The sequence below is a fragment of the Staurois parvus genome, unplaced genomic scaffold (genome assembly GCF_062004578.1).
Source record: "Staurois parvus isolate SC_StPar_1 unplaced genomic scaffold, SC_StPar_1.0 ptg000031l, whole genome shotgun sequence".
Classification (NCBI taxonomy): domain Eukaryota; kingdom Metazoa; phylum Chordata; class Amphibia; order Anura; family Ranidae; genus Staurois; species Staurois parvus.
Window position 1 is genome coordinate 18,037,436 of NW_028317827.1, and position 24,099 is coordinate 18,061,534.

The following is a 24,099-nucleotide window of genomic DNA, read 5'->3' on the forward strand; positions in this document are numbered from 1 at the left end:
AGAGTAATATGTCACCTTGCTGCACAAAATGGTACTTAATGTAAAAATGTATTAGGAAGATATCAATATGAAATCTAATAATTTGGAACAATATGAAAGATAGCAAAGTTCTAGAATTGTACAGTACAGTACGTATATTTCTATAAAAGGGGAGGCTAAAAGATGGTGGTATATATGCCTAATGGAGTTCAGTGGGAGGAAAAACAGCGTGTATATGACTGCTGAGATGGCTGATGGACAAATGTTTCCATGGGGGGATGTTGGATGGGATCGTATATAACTGCTATAGAAGGAAGGGTGCTTGACGATGTGTATATGGCTGCTGAGGAGACTAATAATGTAAAAATACTGTGAAGAAGGGTGGCTGCTAAATATTTTGCTGATGTGGGAGGAAGAGTGGCTGGCATTGTATGTATGGCTACTAAGAGGAGGCTTGATTGTGTATATATGGCTGCTGTGGAGGAAAGTTGTAGTGGGAATATTGCTCTGCTGTTGTAGAAGGGGGGGGGGGGCTGGTGTATTTATGGCTGCTGCTTGAGGTGATAGTGTATATGCACTTGACAAGGTAGTTGGGGTGAAGATTTATAAATGGTTGCTGAGATGGAGGTGTACACATGACTGCTGGAAGCTGGGAATGGTAAACATAGCAACATAGAACAGCGATGGCAGAAAAGTGGTCAATTAAGTCTTCCCCATTTTGGTTTTATTTATATACTGTATGTTTTTTCTGGGGGGGGGGGTATTTTTGTTTTGTTTTTTTACTTTTTTTTTTAGTACAGTAAGTCCCCTACTTACGATTGAACTCCGTCCCAGGAGCTTGTTTATAATACCAACTTGTTTGTAAGCCCAACAAAGATCAGTGCTTGCAGATAATGCCTGCAAGCACTGATCAGTGTGCTCTGACAGGGGGAGATTGCTGTACCAACATTGTTGCATTGGTATGGTGATCTGCCAGGTTTGAGTGTGTATACCCAGCTTTACATGATTGGACATGCAAACATTCACATTTTTAAAACTAAGCAAGTTGAACTTTCGTATAAAGGTGACTTACTGTATAGATCTATGCTTGTCCCAATCATGTTTGAATTCACTTAATCTTGACTGACTCACTACCTCTGCTGGAAGTCTATTCCAAGCATCAATTTTGGTAAAATAAACTTTCTAAGAAGGTTCAAATCTACCCTGAATATAAGCAACATTAACCATTTGCCCTCCTGAGGATTTACTCCCCTTCCTGACCAGGCCATGTTTTGTTTTTCTTTTACTGACAATTGCGTGGTCATGCTATGCTTCACCCAAATGAAATTTACGTCCTTTTTTTCCTACAAATGGAGCTTCTTTTGGTGGTATTTGATTGCCTGCATTTTTTGCACTATAAAAAAAAAAGACCAACAATTTTGAGAAAAAAAAACAATATTTTTGGCTTTTTGCTATTAAACATATCCAGTAAAAAAATTTAAAAAATCTAATTTTGTCATAAATTTAGGCCAAAATGTATTCTGCTACATGTCTTTGCTAAAAAAAAAACCCCAATACTTGTAAATTAACTGGTTTATGTGAAAGTTATAGCGTTTACAAATGGCGGTATAAATACTGGGATTCTTTTTTTTTACTAGTGATGGCAGCGATCAGCAACTTATAGCGGGACTGCGGCGGATATTCTGACACTGGGGGGGAACTGACTTGGTGTCACTGACATCCCCAGTGACACCAATAGAGTGATCAGTACTAAAAAAAAAAGCACTGAAACTGTACTAATGACACTGGGTAGGAAGGGGTTAATGTGAGGGACGATCAAAGAGTTAACTGACCCCATGACCCGAACAACCTCAGACCCATCTCCCTGCTCCCATTTACATCTAAACTCCTCGAGCGCCTAGTCTACACCCGCCTAAGCTCTCACCTCAACGACAACAACCTCTTCGATCCCCTACAGTCCGGCTTCCATCCCCTACACTCCACCGAAACTGCCTTACTCAAACTCTCCAACGACTTGCTAACCGCCAAAGCTAATGGCCACTATTCAGTGCTCCTACTCCTTGACCTCTCTGCGGCCTTCAACACAGTCGACCACCCCCTCCTCCTCAAAAAACTACATTCCCTCGGCCTCTGAGATTCTGCTCTCTCCTGGCTCTCATCCTACCTGTCTCAACGCTCTTTCAGCGTTACCTATAATGCTACCACTCTCCCTCACTCCCCCTCTCTGTTGGGGTCCCTCAAGGCTCTGTCCTCGGGCCCCTTCTCTTCTCCATCTACACCTCCTCCCTTGGCCAACTCATACACTCTCACGGCTTCAACTACCACCTCTATGCCGACGACACACAAATCTATCTCTCAACCCCCCCACCTCACCCCCTCGGTCCCCGCCCGAATCACACACCTACTGACAGACATATCAGGCTGGATGTCGCTCCACTTCCTTAAACTGAACCTCTCCAAAACCGAGTTTCTTGTCTTCCCCCCAGCCTGGACACCACCCCCCATTGACTTCTCTGTCACATCCAACAATGCCACCATCAAACCCGCCCCGCAGGCCAGAGTACTTGATGTCATTCTAGACTCCAACCTATCCTTCCAGCCCCAAGTCCAATCTTTAACAAACTTGTGCAGACTCCACCTCCGCAACATTGCCAAAATACGCACGTTCCTAACCCCGGAAACCACTAAACAGCTCATCCACTCCCTCATCATATCACGACTCGATTACTCCCTCCTTACTGGCCTGCCTCGCTGCTGGCTATCCCCGCTTCAGTCAATCCTGAATACGGCTGCCAGACTCATTCACCTTTCCAACCACTCCATCTCCGCCACCCCCCTCTGCCAATCCCTCCACTGGCTTCCGATTGCGCAACGGATCAAATTCAAAATCCTAACACTGACGTACAAAGCCGTCCACCACACTGCCCCGAACTACATCACTGACCTAATATCCAAGTACCGCCCAGCACGCACACTCCGCTCCTCACAAGACCTCCTTCTCTCTAGTTCTCTGGTCTCCTCCTCCCATGCCCGCCTCCAGGACTTCTCCTGGGTGTCACCCATCCTCTGGAACTCCCTGCCCCAACCCATCAGATTATCACCTACTCTCCTCTTCTTTAGGCGTACCCTGGAAACCCATCTCTACAGGGAAGCCTTCCCCACCCCCTGCTAACCTGCCGACCTCCTCCACTCTACCTACCACTCCATCCCCCACAGCTATCTCCTCCTGTACCACTATCCCCTCCCTCCTAGATTGTAAGCTCGAAAGAGCAGGGCCCTCGATCCCCACATGTTTTGCATTGTATTGGTATTGTTCTGTCACATGTTCTTTCCCCCTTTGTAATGTACAGCGCTGAGCAAACCATTGGCGCTTTATAAATACTGTATAATAATAATAATAACTGTGTGCTGGGTGTGTTTTACTATGGAGCGGTGTCTGTGCTTTACTGTGCACAGCCATTAAAAGCAGTGTGCCCGAGTTGACAGGGAGGAGAACTGTTAGTAAACAAAACAGTTCTCCTCCCCTCAGAGATCCTCGGTAATCACCGGGCGCTGGAGAGTAATCACCGGGCGGGACCTGGTGATTCAGAGCCGCAGCCACGAATGGCGGTGCGGGTAGGGCACGCGCCCCCTACCTGGAAATGCAAAGTCACATATATATACATGATTTTGCGCACCTGTGGTGCCCTGTAGCAGTATTTCTGCTATAGGGCGGTCGGGAATCAGTTAAAGTACTGTATATGTTCACAGAAAGGGTCATAGCGTTTTCTAAAGTAACAAGGGAGATATATAGTGGCAGTTTTAAAGGCATAGTTCACCATTACCAAAGAAGTGCCTTTACAGACCAAAGCTGAATAATGCCCTTGTTATAGGTGTAGGCCATTTATGTACCTCCTGAAGCCTGAATGGAATGCTCCCAGACCATAAGCAATATCTTTCTCTGATTCAAACCCCCTCACATGCGCTTTCCCTTGATGCAGTACCTTTTAGCTCATGCATGAGAGCTTGCTCCTGTGGACAGTACCATCTAAGCCTCCCTTAGCAACATCCTTGGAGTTTTCCAGTCAGGCTTCACAGGGTACATAAATGGCCTGCACCTATAGCATTATTCAACTTTAGTCAAAGCTGCACAATTCATTTTTATCTACAGACACCCCTCATCTTCATAGGCAGTTTTTGGTGAAGGTGAGCTAACCTTTTAAATATAGATAGTACCTTGTAGACTTGGTCAAGGGCTGTATCTCAAAATGTGTGCTGAATGTAACTGTTCTGTAAACTGCGTACACTGTAAGTAACATCTATTAGCTGACAACAAAGAATGCTTTCAATTTCTGTCTGCTGGCAGACAGATGTAAATGGCCCTGGAGCATGTAACATTGAAGTTAGGGAACAAATGTAATTCCATGTAACATGAACTGAAAGATTTACAGACCACCAGTTGTTACAAGAAGACAAAATATTACTGTCAATTTTCTGTACATCCATAAGTTTCATCATTTGATTTTTTTAGAAGAGTCGGTTTTATGACACAACAAAATATAACTATAGTTATTTCAAGAACAGGTAGTGTCTGTATTTTCCTTGACTAGGAAAAATTCCAAGACTGCACTAAATTATGACACAAAATATTAAGGGTGACAGTGAATTTAAATGTCTGTTCTAACATACCTGATTGGCCCAGATCAAGTCTGAATATAGCAAACAGTCACCTTTGACATTTGCTGCAAGGACTAGTATTATGGTGAATATTTCTAAATTACTATAAGGTCCAATATGCTAGTTTTAATATTAGAATATGTATGCCGTTAATAATCAAGTAATATTAGACTGAACTATGAAAATGGATTAAGGAGCTAGGGGTATAGGAAGCTGTTGGAAAGCTGCAGACATGTGTTTTACTAGCCATGATGGTGCTGTACACATAGCTTTCCTCGACGTTCTTCTTGTTTTATTGGAAACAAAAGAAACAAAGAAACAGGAAATTACATCATAACTGTGTATTTCCTCTAGGAAGAACATCACAATAATCAAGCATAAACTAGAACACCACCACCTAGTGCAGAACTATTAACCGTAGTATAATATACAGTATGAGACCTACTGTATGTCTCTATAAACAGCATGCTAACATACTTCTCATGATTGTTAGCTTATTGGTATCTTGCTGCAGAATTCTGGAACTCTTTTGAGGCTCACTGCAGCTGACAAATTTACCTTCCTTAGCACAAGGTTCCTATTTTGTACATTTTTCTTTAGGAACATATTTTTATTTAAAAGATTTTGATTTGTTTTTAAGGTCAGGCGTCTTTCCATTCCATAGCTTATTCTGAGACCACATACTGTCGAGTAGTTGTTGTAATTTTTTCTGTCTTCCTTTGATCGAGCTGAGTGAATGGTCATATGATTTGTAGCTCTGGAGTTAAAGTGGAACTTCACCCTAAAGGAGAAGTTTTGCTTTATATCCTCCTCCTCCCTCTATTTTTGGAGTTTTGTCAGGTACTCGCTCCCAATTTCTGCTGAATCACTGCTGTGATCCTCTGGAAATTCTCCCCTGCCCACAACCTTCTGGGACATGTCACAGGTCCCAGAAGATTGCGTGACCATTCACAAGGCACAGCATAGCTTGCGCATGATCAGTTGGCAGCTGGCTATGAAGCTGCAAGGTCTCAAACCAAGCTGCCCACAGTAAACATGCCAGCCTGGTAACCCAAAGACCAGCGAAGACGTGGTCTGGATGACCTGTGTTTTTGCAAAACAACATTCACACGTTTCACACTGCATGTTACTATTACTGCAACCACTGGTTCTTAGTGCAGATTCTGCCGTACGAGCATTTTTACATATTTTCTCTTCTGTTTATCCACAAGCTTGCCTATACAATAACATAGGGTAAACTCGTCATCTGGGTGAGCTACAAATACTGTAACAAGTGTATCATAGCTTTGTAGCTTATAAAGTGGCACCCAGATCACCACACCACTACAGAGAGCAACCCTAAAGGGGAAACTTCCACCTACCTACATGCTGCCATGCTGAATGAATGGCAGGGGAAACCTTCCAGAAAACAAAATGCAAATGGTGAGGTAAGATATGCCAGGCAATGTAGTGTGGATAGTGGGGGGAAATGGAAAAGATTATAGTGTGGACAAAAGGGAGTGGAGTAAACTGCTTGCAAGTGTGAGTTTATTTCCCTTTTGGAGCTGCTAGTGTAATGGTGTATGGAAATAGAAGAACCATGGAGAGCTCCAGCAGGTGATGGTACCACATGTCATCTTCCTAAGCTGGGTACACACACTTTTTTTTTTTGTTCAACCAGTGGGTTGAACAAAAAAAACTGATAGATTCCTGCATTGACACAAGCATTGTTGATGCTAGGATCTCCCCCACTGAGCTATTGCATTCTGACAGGAGGGCTTTTGATTATTGAACAATTTTTGGCCCATGTGTACTGGGCTTAAGCAAGCCCCACCTTTGCACCTAAGCCAGTCATTCAGGAGGATAGTTCTATGGGTGAGTACATTATTTAGACCCATTAATGCTGTTTACTATTCAATGAAGTAAGCAGAAAAGCATGTTTCCTTATTGGACAGTCCATTAATGGGCATGCTGGAATGAGTATGACATTGTGGATGGGTGTGAAAGGTCTATATAACCTTGTGGGACCTGTGAAGTGTGGGGGCAGGTTTGCTGATGTTTTTTCTTGTGGCCCTCAGGGTGTCAGGCAGAGTGTAATTGATTCAGCTGCTGTCCTGATGAGAGAAAGAGACCAGATTGTGGACATTTTGGGTGCATTGGCTTTGTACAGATACAGGTGAACAAGGTAAATTACCCATGGACTGTGAAGTTGCTGCTGTTTTGGGCCACTTGGTAAATCACAAACTGACAGGTCGCAATAAACTTGCCTGAGGGTAGGTGCTTGTCAAGGAGCATAGTGTAGATTAGGCTACTAGAGAATGAGGCATTCACAATGGGAGTCAATCTATCATAACAGTGGAGTGAGAACTGCTGTGTATGTAGCATGAACAATAGCTCAGAGGGGAACTACAGAACAAAGTATGAACTGGAGGAGATGTCTGAAAACATTGTGTGGATGGTGGGGGGAGGTGTAGTTGGGTGAGTTGAATCCAAACTACTGATGATATCTTGGAAAAACTGATGCTATGAATACTTTAAAGAAGTTTTTTTTATCTTTTTCTTTGTGAATTTTCCCAGATCATGATATCTAGTGTATAGGTTATCTACAGTCCACCATTGTCAGTGTGGTATCCACTAAGCCTCAAGTCTCAAGTGAAATTGCAATTGTTTGAGATTATACATCAAGAATTGAAATGATAACAATCATGATCTACAAAAAAACAAATATAAGCGCAAATGAAACTCTTCATATCATAAAAAGTCCACTCTAAAACAATTCCTCATCTTCCAGGACCATGCCTTTGGAAATAATGTGCTCAGTGTAAAATGTGTTTAAACACTTTCCAATCACTCCTCTGTGTCTTCCACAAATCTCATAAATTGTTCACTGCTTGTTTTAACTGAATGGTATTAGTCTGTGATGTCCTCATATCTAACAGGAAAATATTAGTGACTCCACTCCTGACACATGGAGGTAGTGGTGTCCAGTAATGCATTTGTTTAACAGTGATGTACAACACATGGTAAAGTGAGTACTTTTTATATTGGCTTTTAGTAAAGTTTATAAAGGTTTTACACAATGCGATCCTCTTCTCCCTTATAGTCATGAGTTACTGCTGAAAGGAGAGCCTGCATATTGGTGGAGGAAAAAGAAGTAAAGCGAGATTGGATCCAGTTAAAACACGAATTTTCACCAACTTAGAGATAAGTGGTCATCCACATCTGGTGGGTGCAGTGGCATAGCATGGGTTGTTAGTACCTGGGGCAAGAGAAGTAATTTTCACCGCCTAACCAATTAATTTACATATTCTCAGTTCATGCCAGTCTGGTCACATGATCCTGTGTGTCAGTCAGCGGTGGCTGCAAGGGAGAGGAGAGAGCGCTTGACTATGGCCGGCTAACATCACCCATTGGATCCCATGTTCCATCTCTTGTTGGTGCTCCCTCCTCCCCCTCTGCATACACCACTGCCTCACACAGGGGATAACGTGACTGGACTGGAGCAGCCTGTAAATAGGTGCATACATCTTTTCTACATAACTTAGCCAGCATAGGCATTAGGAAGGGGGATGGGAGAATTTTTAAGGATAGTTAGGTTTAAGCTGGAAATTCTACTTTAATCTCTCCCTATTGGTGGGCATCGGAGGTGTTAATTAACCCCTTTGTGGCAACTGGCAGTGATTTGTAACCCCTTCACAAAGGGGTTAATTAACACTGACATTGGTGCCACTAATGCATCACTAAGGGTTTAAATAACTGTCACTGGTCACTAGTGCATCAGTGACCAGTGACAGAACATTAACCCCTTCTTGCTGCATTGTATTAATGACTCAAAGCCTTCGCCCCCCCTCTCCCTCCCCCAGGAGTAAACCAGTCCATAACAACAATAGTCATCAGGACAAAAAGGGTAAATATCCCCAATTTTGTCACAGACAGGAATAAAAACTGGATAGGGGTCCTAACCCTTAGTCATTCTGCCCAAAACTAAAAAAAATTGTGTTACCTGGATTTCTATTTTAGAGATATGTAAATGCAACAGTAATACTGTTTTTGGATGTTCTCTTGTGTTTGATTGTATCAGTGTAAGGACACTACTTCAAACATCTACCTATCTATACAGTTTTGTTGACCAAATAAAAATGTTATATAACCCAAGAAAGGGTGTAAAAAATTTAAAAAGGCAACATTTCCTATTGTACAACTGTAAAGTGTAATTAACCCTCTGCACCTGGGCAATTTAGGAACTTATCCATCTGGTAAAGGAATTTTCATAAATTGTTCACATATTTTACCTGACAGATGTCAACAGAGATCCTCCAACTGAAGCCATAAAAGACAACTTCAACATCCATCAGAAATATTGTCAATTTATAACGTTAATGATGTCATCTGTAAAACTGTATTAGGGTATCTTTGCCCAAGTCAGGATTAGGAAGCTACAGAACAAGGAAAAGTATTCATAGAACACCCTTTTCTACACATTGTCCTCAAGGCATAATTTTCAACTAACACCTGCAAACTTTCTAAAATACAGGGTATGAAAAATATCAATAAAGATACCAAGGATATAAAAGATCAAGATATACCGTACATGACAGCTGGAAATTGTCTTGCAAGAAGATGGAACATACTTTGTTTTTAAAGCGGTAAACGGTAAATTGTATCTATTATCCAGAAGATTTAGGACACCCTAGGTTCCCAAAAAAAAATTATTATTTGGAGAAAACAGCAGCATGAGACCCATTTTCAAGATACATATGCTTTTGGTGTCAGGAGTTTTGTGCTGCAAGTTTACAAAACAATTTTATGGAAACCTATGTATGGTGTAATCCAATATTTAATGGTGGACTCCAGGCAAACAGAAGAGACACAAATTAATATAGTTCTGTATTTATTATGCATCCTTAAATGTAAACGTTAGTACCCAAACTTGCATCAGTTTCTTGCTATCCACTGTACAGCAGTGCTGAGACTGGGGAAGGAAAAAACAGCACAAGGAGCCAATCAGTTGTACTGCAGTGCAGGGAGTATGTGAAGGGGAAGAGAAAGCAGAGTGATGGAGAGAAGAGTATATTACTGTACTGCTTCTCCTTTCACTGTCCAGTCCAGACTGTGGGTGAGCAGGAGGCCTGTAGTGAACTACAGTAGACAGGGCTGTGCTGTGTGATGGAGCTGTGCAAAGACTGGATGGACAGGATTAAAAATCATCTAGATTTTGACTTAATTAGATTTTGAATTTGAACTAATAAAAATAAGAAATAATATATACAAAATCACCAAATACAAATAGTAGTAAAATAAACAAATGCTGCTCTTTAAACTTATCACTTATTTTATTTCCGAAAAAAGGATGATCCCTAAACTACCCATCTTATATAATACAGTTGCATTGCTCCTCAAACTCTTCACTGTCAGCCTTATTCACATGGGTGCTGACACCCATAGTCCTTGGATGGGCCATGTCATGCCAAAAGCTCTTGCTCTTGGGACAAACAACTGTGTCCATGGATCCCTATAGCCCTGAATAGGCTGATTACACACAGCACCTGATGGCTCAGGCTGTTTACTGAAACCACATGGCCCACTCACAGACTATCGGTGTCAGCACCCATGTGAATGAGGCCTTCCTCTCCGCACTTTTATTTCTTGTTACATTTCTCAAAAGTGTGGCTATGCAATTCGGAGTAACAATTTGTTGTAATGATTATGTTATGTGTACAGAAACACAGCAATCTCCTGCAGCTTTACACTGTTTAATTGCATGGAGATTCCCAATTTATAGGGGCAGTGCCAGTCCTTAGCGCACGCACCTCCAGTGTACTCCAGTGTATTCAAGACCCATCCAATAGTAATATGCAGTGGCTGAAAAGACTCTCTCCCGCTGTGCATTATTATTTAGAAATACACTGTAGAGAAGCAAAGGAAAAAAAACAGCTCTGACTGCTATGCTTACCCTATTTCTGACTCCATCCTCCACAGACTTACCCAATCACTGATCCAGCTCCACTCCTATTTCAGGTTGAATAACACCCACTTCCTGTGAGCCCAGGGTGTGAAGGTTCTGCCCCCTGTTGCACAGCCAATCCTCTTTCCCCATGCCATCATTTAGGATCCACTCACCATTGGAGGAAGAAGAAGGTGAAAGTCATCTGACTGAACACAATAGGTATGTACACAAGTATGTTGGGCTTTAACCCCTTGCTAGCTAACTCATCTCTCCTGCATCATCAAGAAATAAAACTATTATTCTACCGCTTTACAAAACTCTGATTCAGCCACATTTTGAGTATGCTGTCACCAATTTTCAGGAAGAATGTACTGGAACTTGTCCAGAGAAGGCCAGCAAAACTAATAAGGGGGCTGGAGGATCTCAGTTATGAGGAACAGCTACAAACATTATTCTTATTTTCCCTGGAGAGGAGACAAGATCACAATATACTGTACAAATATCTAAATGGTGGTTCTAGCATAGGAGAAACTATTACATCTCAGGACACTTTAGAAGACACATGGCCACTTAATGAAGTTGGATGATTAGCAGTTTAACCTTAGGCTGTAGGGTTCTTTACGGTTAGAACGATAAGGATGTGGTACTCCCTTTCACAATCGGTGGTGCCAGCAGGAAGTGTCAGTAATTTAAAAAAACTTTTAGATGGGCATTTTAGTGAGCACAATATACAAGAATATGGGATGTGGAAGAGACGTAATATATACACATACCCACACATGTTGAACTGAATGGACTGGTGTCTTTATTCAGCCTTACCAACTATGTAGCTATAAGTAACTATGTAATGAAGCTCTGTTAGAAAAATGAACCCTTCTGCGTTAAAACATACCAGCACCAGCATAGGAATATATGGTTCCACTACTTACCAACTTGATACCTGATTTGCACAATAAACATATGATCAATATTACTGAACCACTGTAAATGACCGAAAAATCTGATGTATGTTATGTGCCCACAGATGTTGGTAAGCATTCTGGGCACTTAGTTTGATTTTAAAACTAAGCCAGTTAGTTTGGAGGGCAAGGTGTGAGAGGAGTTCCCAAAATAAAGTTCTAAAGTGTATGTTACTCTATGTTATTATTTTTTTATATGTGTGTGCTCTCATATGTGTAGTTTATAAATTAGAGCCTCTATCTCTATCATTTTCATGTACTTTTTCCATCTGAAGTACCTGATTGATCCTGCCAATTACCTTTCTTCCTTCTTCTAAACTGACCACACGAAGCACAGGAGCTTATCTATGTTAGTATGGTTCTTTTTCATCATTTGGCTGGCTATTCAGAGATACAGGACACTGTGCACACATACAGTATGCCTGTATTGGGTAGTTTGTTCAGCCACCACGCCCTCCGACCAATCACAACTTGTCCCTGACATTAACCGCCTCCCAATCACAGCTTACCTCTTCAATACCTCCCTGCTCAACCACAGCCTACACCTTGAACAGACAATGGAATACAGGCATTCTGTGTGTCTGCACAATGTCCGCTAACCCTGCCCTACACTATCAGGTAGAATGGTCAAATGACAGAACTTTTCAACCTTATAAAAAAAGGTAGGAAAGATTATTTCTTAAACTAAGCAAAAGTGATTACGGTGCCTCCAAGTTATACTTGCCACATCCATCCATACGATTTTGTTGTAAATAATCAACAATTCTAGAACATATTTTTCTGTGAAAATATAGCTGCAACAGATAAACGAATCAATTTGTGCTTCTCTGTAAACAACAAAGTTAGGTAAAGCTGATACTTTGATGGCAAATCCCAAAATTTGATCTGCCTGACACTCCTTGATTTGCTCAATCCCCTACAAATCCCAGATCAATTTACTTGTACCCAACATCAGAATTTTTTTCATTGCTGCTATGCCATTTAGCGTGTTTACTTAGGTGTCTTGCAGCCTAAATATGGTCTGACAATCTGCTCCGTCCAGGAGATAAACGAGAACTCTTCAAAAAGATTTCATATCAGTGATAACAAATCTCACCCAAATCACTATTCAGCATGGAATTCTTACTACACAAATGCCTTTATGTTCTATGGCTTATCTCTCCAACACATCGAAAATGAAATATTTATGGCCCTCAAAAAGCTGCCTATGATTGATCTGTGCTTTATTTTATCTTTCCTTTAAAAATGTCTTTTTACACCTGAGCTCTATGCCAACAGCTGAATACAAAGTTGAAATACACATACAGTATGTGAACATTTGTAATTCTGTCCAGAAATTGTTTTTAAATGGTACCTCTAAGTCTTTTGTCTTTAAAGCAAAATAAGTTGCTCTACCTGCAATACTTACCTTCTCCCGAGTGCAGCCCCCTGCAGTAATTCCTATTTACTCCTACATGTCCTCTGTCTTTTGGGTTGAATAATGTCTAGTGTCATGTAACTCAGAAGAATGAGGACATCCTGTGAGTTCAAGAGGATCACTGAGAGGATATCATAATGACATTTTGCACTTACAGCAGTACTGCCGTGCTCCCTTCAGAAGTCTGTGTTGCGATGGACATACAGTGAAGGAAATAAGTATTTGATCCACTGCTGATTTTGAATATTTGCCAACTCACAAGGAAATGATCGGTCTAAAAATCGAATGGTAGGTGTATTGTAACACTGAGAGACAGAATAGCAACACAAAATTCAGCAGAAATGCATGTCTAACAAATGATGCACTGATTTGCCTGTTCATGAGGGAAATAAGTATTTGATCCCCTTCACAAAACATGACTTAGTACTTGGTGGCAAATCCCTTGTTGGCAATCACAGAGGTCAGACGTTTCCTGTAATTGGCCACCAGGTTTGCACACATCTTAGGAGGGATTTTGGCCCACTCCTCTTGGCAGATCCTCTCCAAGTCATTAAGGTTTGGTGGCTGACGTTTGGCAACTCGAACTTTCAGCTCCCTCCACAGATTTTCAATCAGATTAAGGTCTGGAGACTGGCTAGGCCACTCCAGGACCTTAATGTGCTTCTTCTTGAGCCACTCCTTTGTTGCCTTGGCTGTGTGTTTTGGGTCATTGTCATGCTGGAACACCCATCCACGACCCATTTTCATTGCCCTGGCTGAGGAAAGAAGGTTCTCACACGAGATTTGATGGTACACTGCCCAGCCCATCGTCCCTCTGATGTGGTGCAGTTGTCCTGTCCCCTTAGCAGAAAAACATCCCCAAAGCAGAATGTTTCCATCACCATGTTTGACAGTTGGGATGGTTTTCTTGGGGTCATTCCTCCTCCTCCAAACACAGCGAGTTGAGTTGATGCCAAAGAGCTCGATTTTGGTCTCATCTGACCACATTTTCACCCAGTTCTCCTCTGCATCATTCAGATGTTCAGTGGCAAACTTCAGACGGGCCTGGACATGTGCTTTCTTGAGTAGAGGGACCTTGTGGGCACTACAGGATTTCAATCTTTGTCGGCGTGGAGAGGAGCACTAGGGTGGCAGATAGTCGGCTTTAACCACTTCCAGGCAATTTCTGACACTTCTCTAATACATGTAAAAATCAGTATTTTTTTTTCTAGAAAACTACTTAGAACTCGCAAACATTATATATTTTTTTAAGCAGAAGCCCTATAGAAAAAAATGGTGGGTGTTGCATTTTTTTATCTCACGATATTTGTGCAGCGGGTTTTCTTTGGAAAACATACACTCTAATGAATTTCAATGCACAAAATACAATATAATACAATACTTAATTGTTTGGCAAAATACAGTATGAAAGATGATGTTATGCCGACTAAATAGATATCAAATATGTTACACTGTAAAATTGTGTATGCCCGTGGAACAGCACCAAACTAATGTACCTAAAAATCTGCTTAAATGATGCTTTTAAAAGCCTTTACAGGTCACCAGTCTAGAGTTACACAGGAGGTCTGGTGCTAGAGTTATTGCATATTGACATTCGTGGCGATACCTCACATGTATGGTGCAATCGCACTTTACGTATGCGTGCAGGATCGACGTGTGCGTTCGCCTTTGTGATTGAGCACAGGGGGACGGGGACACTTTAAATTATATTTATTTTATCATTTATTTTATTTAAAATATTTTTTCAACACTGTAACTTTACATTTTTTTAATCAACTTTATTGCTATCACAAGGGATGAACATCTATGGGTCTATTAGACTCCATACCTCTCCTCTGGCCTCCAAAGCAGCTGATCAGACACAGATCAGTCTGATTGGCAGCTTCACTGGCTAGTAACAGGCTAGTAAACAAAGAATCGAAACAGGAAGTGACAAAATCCTCATCGCTTTCTGATGTCACAGAAGAGGGGCTGGATCTTCCGTTCCTGCCACTCTTCTCAGTGAATGCTTGGGAGAGGCCAGCAAAGGCGGCAGCAGCAGTGGGGGGGCTTCTGCCACCTGTTCCAGTCACTTGTACTTTGTAGGGAATCGCTGGTACAAACAAAATGTTATTTCGATTATTGCTGCACTGATAACCAAGATATCACCACTCCCATCCAAGGATGTATATGTACATATAGCGGACAGGAAGCATTTAAGGAATCTGGTGTCACTTCTCCGCATACAACCAGCTGATTCGATAATGAAAATGTCATTATCTCTTTTTACTCTGCTCTCTCCTCCTATCAGTATGTCCCCTGTCAGCACACATGTATGCAGCAAAGCCTGAAGGGCTACTATTGTTGTCCCTCGCACTCCCAGAGTGCTGCTATGTTAAGGGTGATAGGAAGCTGATATTATGTTAGCTGTATATAATGTAAAAATATGCAAAACAGCCAGGCAGCTAGCTTTTTTAGGAAGACAGCAATATCGTCTCACTTTATGCATCAGAGTCTGCTGCCAATCACCATGATGTAGTAGGAAGGGTAAGCAGAGCCACACATTTTTTTTTACGATTTCAGATCCTGTACTACATAATAACGCTCAGTTCTGTCACTGCAGTGGATAGGGGGAAATGATGTTGGCAAGTGGCAAATAGTTGTAGTTAGAGATTTCAACAGCTCTTCATTTTAAAATGATAACCTGATGTCCTACCAGATCAGATTTGTTTTAAGCTGGGATTGGCTGTCGATGCCACATAATAGCTCAGAGCAAGGTATGACCCTTTGGCCACAGACAATTGGAAAGATACAGGAGAAAGGAATAAAGAAAATGGTGGACATAAATGAAAAGCAAAAACTTTAAAACCAAAAATCAAGTTACAAGTTGCATTTGATTCCATATGATGGGCTCATAATTATTTTCTTGAACAATCTGTTACAGCTATCCTCAAAAATTTTTTGCAGTCTTACTTTCTAATGGTCTACATGTACCTTCGTGAGTGGAGTATTTCTCCTGTGGCTTGTGTCACTGACATGACTTGACCTCTGAACTTGCACGTCTGACAGTATGTCTGAAGAATGTGCTTTGAGGTCAAGCAAATTACTTGCCTGGTCATGCTTTGCCGCTGCAACAGGCCTATCCTTCACATTACTATCTGAAAATCACTAATACAATTTACAAACACATGCTACTTCTTGTTTCACTAGGAAGGTATTGAAAGACACCTGCAAAGCAGCCAGTAGTTGGGTTATGGAAGAAAATAATTGTTACACAGTAAATATTTTATTACTGTCTGCATAGTTTGGCTAACATACCTCTTTTATCAAGTTGTATTTTATCCTTCCTTCCTTCCGAATGCTGAACCTGAGGATGCTGCTTAGGTGTCATAGTCATAGATCTGCGTGCAGGCAAAGCCACTGATTAGACTATTCAGTCTTCCACTGATTGACCTGCCTCTATGTTGTCACAGCCAAAATCACTTTTTAGCGAACACTATGGGGTGGGAAAAATGAATTCTTAGGTTTGCGCTAACTAGTATGCATATTTGCCATGTCAGAATTTGTGGTTGTTGACCACTCCCCTCTTCTGGCAATAATCAACTTTCCTAAATCTCGAGATAAGAAATTTTTAACTAGAGATGGATGAACCTGTCTAGATTTGATCTGCCAAGGGTTGGGCGAATCGTGTTAGAAATTGGCAAACCTAAACTTAGAAGCAAATTCTTTTGAAGTCCCTTCTATCCCTTTTCTCTACCTTTTCTCCTTTTTTCTCTTTTCCCCTATCTTAGTTCTCAGGACCAATGAGGATACGATGTTAGGTTCTTAGTCGGGAACAATCCACTGGCTAAATGTATCTCTGACTTTTAACGAGTCCTAAGGGGCAAATAGGCTGGCTGTAATGAACAAGAGTACAACTTGCACTCCTGTGTTTTTATTTATCATCTTTTGTGCCATTGGCATTGATATATTAAGTTATGTATCCTCGTACACGCTATCATTAATTTTTTTGTTACTGCAACTGTCTACGGTGGATATAACATTGGCTTTGTAATTCTCTTTGAAATTAATAAAAATGAATGAAAGTAAAAATACTGTACAGAGGAGAGAGGGTCTTTTCATGGGCTTTGAGGGCAACCTGGAAAATAATGAAAATCCTTTAAAGGACATGTTTGGTGATGCCTGAAAACTGTATGTGGTGTTACAGAACAGTACGATTTTTACAGTTCAGTGACAACATACAGTGGCAGTACATATTTGGCTGTGGAATTGGTTTTTCGCTTTTACAGTTAGCTTGTGGGGACGTGCAGCGTGGTGTGGCGGCACTAAACGCAGAGAGTCCAATTGCAGGAACAGAACGTGTATTAAAGCCAAAGTTCACACTTTACAGACCACCCTGTAGGAAGCTACCCGATTGGTAGCAGGACTCAGGCGAGCTGATAGGGGTGGAATGTGGCCTAGCTGGTCTGTACCCAAATTGGAGTATTCCAAGAAAGAAGGCGTGTCCCTATCCTTTTCCTACTTGTCTGTAACTTTTCCCTACTGCTATTCACTGTCCCTGACAAACAGGTGACCTGTCCCTGCACTAACCACATAAAGAATGCGCACCTAACGCAGGAGCCAGGGTCTTAAATACTCTACTCTGCCTGACCCAAGATGGCCATCAGAGACACATGGGGCAGCAGCATCCAACTGAATTGCTTCCCCAGTGACTCAGAAAACCATAGAGGAGCATGTTCCTCTTGACTTTCTTTCCCTCTGCAATGCAGCTGCAGTCAAGCACCACCTACAGTGGAGAAAGTAGACTGCACTGCCTACAATCTTCTCTAACATACAGTAGCAGGTATCTTTAGCAGCAACACATGCTTTTTCATCAGACTTTAATAGGTCTGCTTTGTCTGATCTAATGCCCAAGTATCAAGCATTCAACCAGTGAGGGCTAAACTTCTTCTCTTCACATTACTGATACTTTGGGACAAGGACTCCTTAAGTATTAAACTCAGTGGATCAGCATAATTTCTTCACGAATTGTCCTAATCACTATATATACTGGTGATCACTGTGGAAAGTGTGTTTGTCAAGATCCATGTGCCTCATTCATATTAGTGTCTGAAGGAATGCCAACTCTTCTATCTAATTGCTACCAATTATATTCTACATTTTATACTCTTCTAAAACATTGAAAACAGCAAAATCAAAATATGCTTGCTATGAATCTACCTTAGTATACAAAGGTAGTCCTGACCTGCGCTGCCCACAGCAACTAATCAGATTTAAAGCAACACTACGGTTTCTAACCTAAATAAAAACAAAAAAACGTTGCCCATTACAAGTAAAAATATAACAGCCACAATGCTGACCTTCTATCTGGTGAAGGGTCTGCATCCCTTTAGACATGTTTTCCCTTTGGGAGTATCTCACTAAAAATGACATTTTTGTTGCAGGGCATGCTCAAAATCTGACTTGTATCTAAGTACAGACTTCTGGAAAAAGCAGTGAGCCACTCACACAAGCGGGAAGTTACATTTTTGGGGGCGCATTCTGTACATAATCTCTGTACAGTACACCTCCAGGTAGCCATATTGCATTGCATTTTACAGACCATTACAACACTGCAGATTGAAAGGGAAAGGTAATTTTTAATAGCATTCAATTACAATATGTCGCAATTGTACATACTATATTATTTTTTTTATTTGCTAATTTTTTCCCATGAAAGTGGACTTACCCTTTAAACTTGCTAGATGCAATCTGATAAGTTGAATGTTTTGCTTTCTGTGAATTAACAGAGACAATCCTTTTTTAAAGTGTATGTCAGACCTCCTGTTCACAACATAAGGACTAGTGTTTCTGTAGTCCAAGATAAGAACTCGGATGGCTAATTGCTTTTTGCAAGTAGGTTTCTCATATATCAGAAGTCCCCCTTGGTAAATTGGTTATATCACATATATCAAACACAAGGCCCTCGAGCCATTTCATGTGGCCCACACACTTCTGCAGCTGCTGCACCCCCTTATCCCTGCTCCCACCTTGTCTCAGAAGTTGGCAGCATAGAGAAGGATAGAACTCCATGCGCTTCTCCTTGCAGCTACAGAGAGGCTCATCTCAGCAGTCGGCAGCAGAGAGGAGAACAGAACTCCTTCTACAGATCCTGCACCTCTCTGTGCAGCCCCATCACCCCCTTGTCTCAATCTCAGCATTCAGCAGACTCCAGCAGCTGACCTGCAGACCCTGCACTTTCTCTTCTCCTTCCCAGATCTGCCTCCAGCTTTGTTCTGGCCACAGCCCAAAGTAAGGGGTGCACTGTGATGTAAGGGAAGGTAGGGACTCCTGACTTCTCATGGTGGGGGGGCTCTTGACATCTGATATGAGGGGTGGGGTGCTCTGGACATCTAGTCTTACAGATATGGATACAACCGGCCCTGTGAGGGCAACCATAATGCTGATGCAGCCCGCAATGAAATTGAGTTTGAAACCCCTGGGTTATATAGTGTTGGGAACTGCAGGATATTTGGAAATAAATTCCAATGAATAATATTGCTCTATATATATGAAAATATTTATTTGAACACCAATGACATGTTTCATGACTAGCCATCACTTCCTCGGATTATTGGTGTAACACAGATTTAGAAAGTAAAACTTTGTGCCACTTTAGGTCAATCCATGCTTGTCTGCCACAGTCAGGTGTTTGCACAGCTCGGCACTGACAATCACTGTTACAGGGAAAATGGATAGTGGCACAAAGCAGCTTCTTTATTGATCAAGAAAATCAATTGCACAGGAGAAAAGCAAAGATTTCTAACGTGTTTCATGCACACAGGCTCGTAGACATGGAATACCTCCTTTCTAGACTTCTAACATACTTAGGATAAGGTATTCTAAGCACATACAGGTGAAACTCGAAAAATTAGAATATCGTGAAAAAGTTCATTTATTTCAGTAATGTAACTTAAAAGGTGAAACTAATATATGAGATAGACTCATTACATGCAAAGCAAGATAGTTCAAGCCGTGATTTGTCATAACTGTGATGATTATGGCTTACAGCTCATGAAAACCCCAAATCCACAATCTCAGAAAATTAGAATATAACATACAATCAATAAAAAAAGGATTGTACATAGAACAATATCGGACTTCTGAAAAGTATAAGCATGCATATGTACTCAGTACTTGGTTTGGGCCCCTTTTGCAGCAATTACTACCTCAGTGTGGCGTGGCATGGAAGCTATCAGCCTCTGGCACTGCTGAGGTGTTATGGAAGACCAGGATGCTTCAATAGTGGCCTTCAGCTCTTCTGCATTTTTCGGTCTCATGTCTCTCATCTTTTTCTTGGCAATGCCCCATAGATTCTCTATGGGGTTCAGGTCAGGCGAGTTTGCTGGTCAATCAAGCACAGTAATCCCACGGTCATTGAATCAGGTTTTGGTGCTTTTGGCAGTGTGGGCAGGTGCCAAGTCCTGCTGGAAAATGAAGTCAGCATCCCCATAAAGCTCGCCTGCGGAATGAAGCATGAAGTGCTCCAAAATTTCCTGGTAAACGGCTGACCCTGGACTTAATGAAGCACAGTGGACCAACTCCAGCAGATGACATGGCTCCCCAAATCAACACAGACTGTGGAAACTTCACACTGGACTTCAAGCATCTTGCAGTGTGTGCCTCTCCATTCTTCCTCCATACTCTGGGTCCTTGGTTTCCAAATGAGATGCAAAAGTTGCTCTCATCAGAAAAGAGGACTTTGGACCGCTGAGCAACAGACCGGGTCTGCTTTTCTTTAGCCCAGGTAAGACGCTTCTGAAGTTGTTTGTTGTTCAGGAGCGGCTTGACAAGAGGAATACGACATTTGAAGCCCATGTCCAGGATCCATCTGTGTGTGGTGGCTCTTGATGCACTGACTCCAGCCTCAGCCCCCTCCTTGTGAAAGTCCCCAACACTATTGAATGGCCTTTTCTTGACAATCCTATCCAGGCTGCGGTCATCCCTGCTGCTTGTGCACCTTTTTCTTCCACACTTTTCCCTTCCACGTAACTTTCTATTAATGTGCTTTGATACAGCACTTTGGGAACATCCAACTTCTTTTGCAATACCTTTTGAGGCTTTCCCTCCTTATGGAGGGTGTCAATGATGGTTTTCTGAACAACTGTCAGGTCAGCAGTCTTTCCCATGATTGTGATTCCTACTGAAACAGACTGAGAGACCATTTAAAGGCTCAGGAACCCTTTGCAGGTGTTATGGCTTAATTAGCTGATTAGAGTGGGACACTTTGAGCCTAGAATATTGCACCTTTTCACAATATTCTAATTTTCTGAGATTGGGGTCTGGGGTTTTCATGAGCTGTAAGCCATAATCATCACAATTATGACAAATCACGGCTTGAACTATCTTGCTTTGCATGTAATGAGTCTATCTCATATATTAGTTTCACCTTTTAAGTTGCATTACTGAAATAAATGAACTTTTGCACGATATTCTAATCTTTTGAGTTTCACCTGTATGTGCGTGAAACACATTAGAAGTCTTTGCTCTTCTCCTGTGCAACTGATTTTATGAATTAATAAAAAAGTCATTTTGGAATATGTTGGTGTTCTGATACAAATTTTCCCTGTAACAGATTTAGAAAGTTAATACAGCTACAGCAGTCAACAGCAATGATCTGTGTGAGAAAACACCTAAACACATAATTGGTGTTCAAATAAATATTTTCATACAAAAACAATACAATTCCCCAGGATTGCTTTCCAAATAATCTACATTTCCCAACATTATATAACCAATCTGTCAACAAATGCCTCTCTACACAAGAAATCTCTTGTTTTTTTCTACTGGTACCAAGTTGATATCATCACCCTGATGTCCACCAAGCAGACCTAGGACTGGGATCCCCAGAGCACCAAAAGCAATCTTGTCTTCCTCTTTGTGAAGACAGATATATGCTCCACAAGCACTCAAATAAAGTTGTGCATACCATAAGCCTGTGGTCATCTTATTATCACTTTATGTGCCTGTTTTTTTGCCATTTGAAACTATTGAATACTGGGCAGCACAATGGCTAAATGGTTAGCACTTCCACCTGGCAGCACTGGGGGCGTTTGTTCAAATCCCAACCACAGCACCACCTGCCTGGAATTTGCATGTTCTCCCTGTGCCTGCATGGGTTTCCTCCAGGTACTCTGGTTTCCTCCCACGCTCCAAAAACATGCTGGTAGGTTAATTGGATCCTGTCTAAATTGGCCCTAGTATGTGTATGAATGTGAGTTAGGGACCTTAGATTGTATACCCCTTCAGGGTTAAGGACCAATGTGAATGTACAATATACAGTGAGGAACAGAAGTATTTGAACACCCTGCGATTTTGCAAGTTCTCCCACTTAGAAATCATGGAGGGGTCTGAAATTCACATTGCAGGTGCATTCCCACTCTGAGAGATAGAATTAAAAAAAAAACTCAGAAAATCACATTGTATGATTTTTAAAGAATTTATTTGTCTTGCACTGCTGAACATAAGTCTTTGAACACCTGAGAAAATGAGTGTTAATATTTGGTACAGAAGCCTTTGTTTGCAATTGGAGGTCAAACGTTTCCTGTAGTTCTTGACTAGGTTTGCACACACTGCAACAGGGATTTTGGCCCACTCCTCCACACAGATCTCTAGATCTGTCAGGTTTCGGGGCTGTCGCTGAGCAACACGGAGTTTCAGCTCCCTCCAAAGATGTTCTATTGGATTTAGGTCTGGAGACTGGCTAGGCCACTCCAGAACCTTGATATGCTTCTTAAGGAGCAACTCCTTGGTTATCCTGGCTGTGTGCTTCGGGTCGTTGTCATGTTGGAAGACCCAGCCACGACCTATCTTCAATGCTCTGACTGAGGGAAGGAGGTTGTTGCTCAAAATCTCACAATAAATGGCCCCTTTCATCCTCTCAATACAGTGCAGTTGTCCTGTCCCCTTTGCAGAAAAGCACCCCCAAAGCATGATGCAACTCATCCTTCTTTTTCCTCCAAACACGACGAGTGAAGTTTAGACCAAAAAGTTCTACTTTGGTCTCATCTGACCACAAGACTTTCTCCCATGCCTCCTCTGGATCATCCAGATGGTCATTGGCAAACTTCAGACGGGCCTGGACATGTGATGACTTGAGCAGGGGAACCTTCTGTGCAATGCATGATTTGACCGCGTAGTGTTCTACCGACAGTGACCTTTGAAACTGTGGTCCCAGCTCTCTTCATGTCATTGAACAGCTCCTCCCTTGTAGTTCTGGGCTGATTCCTCACCTTTCTTATCATCGTGATACCCCACGGGGTGAGATCTTGCATGGAGACCCAGTCCGAGGGAGACTGACAGTCGTCTTTAGCCTCTTCCATTTTCTAACAATTGCTCCAACAGTTGATCTATTTTCACCAAGCTGCTTGGCAATTGCCCCGTAGCCCTGTCCAGCCTTGTGGAGGTCCACAGTTTTGTCTCTGGTGTCTTTTGACAGCTCTTTGGTCTTGCCCATGGTAGTAGTTGGCGTCTGACTGACTGTGGGGTGGACAGGTGTCTTTAAAAAGCTCAGACAGGTGCTACTAAGTTAGATTAATGAGTAGAGTAGAGGTGGACTTTTTAAAGGCACAGTAACAGGTCTTTCAGAGCCAGAATTCTTGCTGTTTCTTAGGTGTTCAAATACTTATGTTCAGCAGTGCAAGACAAATAAATTCTTTAAAAATCATACAATGTGATTTCCTGAATTGTTTTTTAAATTCTGTCTCTCAGAGTGGGAATGCACCTACAATGTGAATTTCAGACCCCTCCATGATTTCTAAGTGGGAGAACTTGCAAAATCGCAGGGTGTTCAAATACTTCTGTTCCTCACTGTAAATGTAAAATAAATACACAAATAAATTAATTAATTAATACTACTTCTAAATAAATAAATAAATAAATAATCCCTAACCTTAATCCCCTAATCCTGAAAAAAAAATATATTAATAATATTATTATTATTATTGTTATTATTATTTATAATAATAATAATAATAAAAAAGATGATAATGATTATTATTGTTATTATTTTTTTTGTTAGGGTTAGGGGGTTAAGGTTAGGGGTTAATTATTATTTATTTAATATTACATATTATTCATTTATCATATTTATTTATTTATTATTTATACAGGTCCAATTGCTGACAAACTCATGTAGACTCCAC

The 24,099-nt window shown here is 41.4% G+C and overlaps 1 long non-coding RNA gene across 1 annotated transcript in view; it reads left to right on the plus strand.

Annotated features, from left to right (window-relative positions):
- Positions 1–24,099, plus strand: part of LOC149470836 (uncharacterized) — a 72,744-nt gene that overhangs the window by 37,003 nt on the left and 11,642 nt on the right. Inside the window, exon 2 of the long non-coding RNA XR_016308009.1 lies at positions 10,633–10,780. This is a non-coding gene — a long non-coding RNA (uncharacterized LOC149470836). The remainder of the gene's footprint in view (positions 1–10,632; positions 10,781–24,099) is intronic.